The sequence below is a fragment of the Capra hircus genome, chromosome 25, assembly GCF_001704415.2.
Source record: "Capra hircus breed San Clemente chromosome 25, ASM170441v1, whole genome shotgun sequence".
Classification (NCBI taxonomy): Eukaryota; Metazoa; Chordata; class Mammalia; order Artiodactyla; family Bovidae; genus Capra; species Capra hircus.
Window position 1 is genome coordinate 28110836 of NC_030832.1, and position 6000 is coordinate 28116835.

The window sequence follows — 6000 nt, forward strand, 5'->3', positions numbered from 1 at the left end:
TGCTGCACTCAATATGCCAGCACATTTGGAAAACTCAGCAGTGGCCACAGGACTGGAAAAGTCAGTTTTCATTCCAGTCCCAAAGAAAGGCAATGCCAAAGAATGCTCAATCTACCGCACAATTGCACTCATCTCACATGCTAGTAAAGTAATACTCAAAAGTCTCCAAGCCAGGCTTCAGCAATATGTGAACTGTGAACTTCCAGATGTTCAAGCTGGTTTTAGAAAAGGCAGAGGAACCAGAGATCAAATTGCCAACATCCTCTGGATCATGGAAAAAGCAAGAGAGTTCCAGAAAAACATCTATTTCTGCTTTATTGACTATGCCAAAGCCTTTGACTGTGTGGATCACAATAAACTGTGGAAAATTCTGAAAGAGATGGGAATACTAGACCACCTTGCTTGCCTCTTGAGAAACCTGTATGCAGGTCAGGAAGCAACAGTTAGAACTGTACATGGAACAGACTGGTTCCAAATAGGAAAAGGAGTACGTCAAGGCTGTATATTGTCACCCGCTTATTTAACTTATATGCAGAGTACATCATGAGAAACGCTGGGCTGGATGAAGCACAAGCTGGAATCAAGATTGCCAGGAGAAATATCAATAACCTCAGATATGCCGATGACACCACCCTTATGGCAGAAAGTGAAGAGGAACTAAAGAGCCTTATGATGAAAGTGAAAGAGGAGAGTGAAAAAGTTGGCTTAAAGCTCAACTTTCAGAAAACTAACATCATGGCATCCGGTCCCATTACTTCATGGCAAATAGATGGGGAAACACTGGAAACAGTGGCTGACTTTATTTTGGGGGGCTCCAAAATCACTGCAGATGGTGATTGCAGCAATGAAATTAATAGACGCTTACTCCTTGGAAGGAAAGTTATGACAACCTAGACAGCATATTCAAAAGCAGAGACATTACTTTGCCAACAAAAGTCCATCTAGTCAAGGCTATGGTTTTTCCAGTAGTCATGTATGGATGTGAGAGTTGGACTATAAAGAAAGCTGAGCCCTGAAGAATTGATGCTTTTGAACTGTGGTGTTGGAGAAGACTCTTGAGACCCTTGGACTGCAAGGAGATCCAACCAGTCCATCCTAAAGGAGATCAGTCCTGGGTGTTCATTGGAAGGACTGATGTTGAAGCTGAAAGTCCAATCCTTTGGCCACCTGATGCAAAGAGCTGACTCATTTGAAAAGACCCTGATGCTGGGAAAGATTGAGGTCAGGAGGAGAAGGGGAAAACAGAGGAGGAGATGGTTGGATGGCATCACCAACTCAATGGGTATGGGTTTGGGTGGACTCTGGGAGTTGGTGATGGACAGGGAGGCCTGGTGTGCTGTGGTTCATGGGGTCACAAAGAGATGGACACAAGTGAGGGACTGAACTGAACTGAATATTCCATTGCATGGATACAGCCCATTTTGTTTATCCATTCATCATGTGGTGAACATTTGAGCTGTTTCCACTTTTGGTCTATGATATCGCTGTTGTGAACATCTGTGTACATCTTTTTGGGTCGACATGTCTTCTGTTCTGTTGAGTCTCTAGGAGTGGAATTACAGGGTCAAATACAAACTCAATGCCTTGCTTGGGGCTGGTGCACAGTGATGACCCAGAGAGATGTTATGGGGAGGGAGGTGGGAGGGGGGTTCATGTTTGGGAACGCATGTACACCCATGGTGGGTTCATGTCAGTGTATGGCAAAACCAATATAGTATTGTAAAGTAAAATAAAGTAAAAATAAAAATTAAAAAAAAAAAAACTCAATGCTTAACTTTTTGAAGAATTGCCAATCTGTTTTCCTAAGTGGCTACCCCATGTAACTTAAAAAAATTCCCCGTGGGGTCACTGGGATAAAGGCTTTGAGGCTGCTTCTTTCACATTCTCCGTGGACTCAATAGTAAAGTATTAGATGGTGCCAGAGCTGGCGAGATTCCTTCCATTATGGTTTTGATCACAGCCTGGGTGACTCGGATCCATAATTATATACATAGCCCAATCCTGGCTGCGCCTGCAGGGTTTTGGCATCTCAGTTTGTCTGGATAAAGGGAGGGGCAATAAAGTTACCCACCCTTCTCTGGATATCCTTTTCTTTATCCATTCCGTTTATCTAGGGGCTTCCTCATGAACCATCCTCACAAAGGTATTAGCCAACAGACGATGGGGTGGGAGTGGCCCAGATACTCCCCCTCTGGCTAGCAGACTTCAAAGCAGGGACAGAGACCTAATTTCAAAGGTCTTGGGAGGGTCATTTCCACAGATGTTTATTAGGACGATGTCTGTGATGGTCTACAAAATGTCTCCATTCCTTTACTGAATAATCCCTTATTTCCATGGCTTCCTGCCCTCCACTCTAATCTTGCCCCACTTGAATTATCTTCTGAGTCGTCATGGGTGTCACAAGCTTAGCTGATTCATCAAAAACTATAGCGCCAGCCAGAGAGGGCAGAACTCAACCCATGGAGATTCTGAGCTTGTTTTCATTTGGCTACTGCTCAAAGCAGCAACCATGGGACTGAATTTGTAGCTGACTTGATATCGGTTTGCATTTCCCTTCTGATCCATTTAAGCTCCTGGAATTTGGATTCTTTCATTTCCAGATTTCACTGGATAGTTTTATTATTAATAAGTATCTCATTTCAAAATCTGTGCTATTTCAAACCAAGGATGGCTTGTTCATTTCCATCTGCTTTATCAGAATTATCTTTTTTTAGGAGCTGTGTTTATTTATTATTGTTATTATTTGGCCACATCTGGCCTCAGCTGCAGCATGCGGGATCTTTGTTGTCTCATGCAGTGACCGGTCTCTCTAGTCGTGGCTTAGTTGCCCAGTGGCATGTGGGATCCTATTTCCCTGACCAGGGATTGAATCTGAGTCCCCTACATTGCAAGGCAGGTTCCTAACCACCGGGCCACTGGGGAAGTCCTATCCTTTTTCTTTTAAGATAATGCCTTAGCCATTAAGAATGAGGAGGCTTTCCGTAAGTCCTACTTCAGACACCAGCTGCATGAATGGTGGCAGTTAAGAAGGAGAAGGGATAGGCTACCCACTCCAGTGTTTTGGGCTTCCCTGTGGCTCAGCTGGCAAAGAATCTGCCTGCAACGTGGGTAGACCTGGGTTCAATCCTTGGGTTGGGAAGATCCCCTGGAGAAGGGAAAGGCTTCCCACTCCAGTATTCTGGCCTGGAGAAGTCCATGGACTATAGTCCTTGGGGTCGCAAAGAGTTGGACACGACTGAGAGACTTTCACTTTCACTTAACAGGGTTCAGTTGCTCAGGCAACTGGTAGGGCAATGCTACAGTTTATTACAGGAAAAAAATAAATAGCAACAGTGTTAAAGTAGGACATGCATTATAGTCAAAGGCTATTCCATAGCAAAAGGTCTGGAAAGACCAGGTCCTATTGTCCATTTTTTATAAGAACCAAGACAGAAATCACTTTTTCTCTTGGATCAGGAACCATCAACGTGTACATGAAAACTTTGGAACAGGGAGCCCAAAGCAGAGTCCTTTAAAGATCTTGCCGGTCACATAGGCACATTCCTCAATGGCAGAGCCCGCTGTGGGGCCTCAATAAGACCAGGTGTAAATTATCAGTCTGATTATTATCAATAAATAATGCTGAGAAGCTGACATAAACTATTCTAAAGCTCCTTGAACCCAAGGGTTACAAAGCAACATTTCATCAGTATGATGATCAGGGGTTGGGATCCTGCCTGAACTTTCACGGAACAGTTAAAGTTTGTTGTGGTCTTACCATGGTTAACTGTCACAGCACATATCTTATCTTTGGACAGCATTTTACAGTTTACAGAACATTTGGAGGATTTTTGTTGTTGTTCAGTCGCTAAGTTGTGTCTGACTCTTTTGTGACCCCATGGACTTCAGCACGCCAGGTTTTCCTGTCCTTTACCATCTCCCAGAGTTTGCTGAAACTCATGTCCATTGAGTCTGTGATGCCATCCAGCCATCTCATCCTCTGCCACCCCTTTTTTCTCCTGCCCTCAATCTTTCCCAGCATCAGGGTCTTTTCCAGTGAGTTGGCTCTTTGCATCAAGTGGCTAAAGTATTGGAGCTTCAGCTTCAGCATCAGTCCTTCTAATGAATATTCAGGGTTGGTTTCCTTTAGGATTGACTGGTTTGATCTCCTTGCAGTCCAAGGGACTCTCAAGAGTCTTCTCCAACACCACAGTTTGAAAGCATCAATTCTTCAGTGCTCAGTTTTCTTTATGGTCTTCGACTTGAGTAAGTGGATGTTATCTTCTCCACCTTAGAAATGAAGAGCCTGAGGTTCGGAGTGTTTGTGACTTACTCAACGGGATCCACACAGTGAACAGGAAAGCCAGGACTAGACCCAAAATCCCACCTCCAACCAGAGTCTCCTGCCCTCCTTCCTGCAGTCGAGGTATTTACCTTCCCTCCCAGCAAATTGTTTATCCTCAGTGAGTCCCCCATCATTATCACCAATGACATCCTTTTCTATCTGTTGGAATTCATATTTCTTCTTTTATTAAATGTTTACTCTTCTTTCACTTATGCAACAACTATTTATTGATTCTGATATTTCATTGAATGTAAGATGTTCATTGATTCAATAACAGCTTTTCAGAAAAAGAATTACATAAGTGTGTATGAAAATAGTGGAGTTAAAATGTTTTTATTTCTTTTTGGACTTCAATGCACAGAACTGACATAACTTATTTTTAATTTATAACAGCATATATTTATCCTGACACAATGACCTACCACACTGCTGTTCACTTTCACAATCCAGGCTTAAGTTTAATTCATATTTACCAACTGATTTAAAGAACCTACGACCACTTGTAGCTATTCATTGCTTGCATTGGCATGCTTGTCAAAGCCTCCACTTGTAATTTGATTGGCTTTACCATCTTTAAGGTTGAAGGTATAATCTTGAGGATTAAAATATCTTTGGTTTAATTATTTTCTACTGGAAGTTAAGCAGCTTCTTTTGAAAGCCAGCTGAAAGCTATTAATACCTTTGTCAAAGATAAGTGTTTCAGGGTACAGTCATTCTGTTTCACGACTCTTGAATGACTTCACAGCAGCATCTCCTGGGTTTGACCTACTTTAAGATACTTAGCAGCTTCTGCTGCCCTTGTCACATGCTAAACCATCTTCATACTCAACAACTTTCTAGTTCAATGGTGAATCACAGTGTTTTCCATTTTTATTAGCTATCTAGTGGATACAAAATAAAAATTTTAAGTTATGAATAAAATATAAACAATAAATTAAATTTGTTAAATAGCTGTGTGCTCATAACCCTTTTTAAGATAGGGAACATTCCCAATACCTTTGAATTGGCTCGTGCACTCTTCCCCCAGTCCAGCATTTTAACATTTAGCCTGAAGATTATGCATCTTTTTCTTAATGATTGTTTAAAGTTTTTATTTAATTTTATTTTTGGTTGTTCTGGGTCTTCGTTGCTTTGTGCCAGCTTTCTCTAGTTGCAGTGAGCGGGGGTTACTCTTCATTGCAGTGCGCAGGCTTCTCATTGCAGTGGTTTCTCTTGTTGTGGAGCATGGACTTCAGCAGTTGCAGCATGCAGATTTCAGTAGTTGAGGCTCTCAGGCTTTAGAGCAAAGCCTCCATAGTTATGGCTTAGCTGCCACGTGGCATGTGGAATCTTAATCTTCCCAGACGAGGGATCAAACCGGTGTCACCTGCATTGGCAGGCAGATTCTTACCTACTGCGCCACCAGGGAAGTCCTGTGCATCTTTCTCTCATGCTTTTTGTCAGAGTTCTATCAATTATGTATGCATCTCTAAACAATATGTCCATTATATTAGCATGTTTGGAAATTTTTTACAATGGAATTATGCTTCAATATATCATTGTGTGACTTGCTCCCTGAGTTGAGCTTTGCTGTGTCAGCAGTTTTCAATTATTTTCACTGCTCTTTTGTATTGGATTATATATGAATATACCTAAGGTTTACAGGCTTGCATTTGACTGTATGAGCCTTTGTTTCT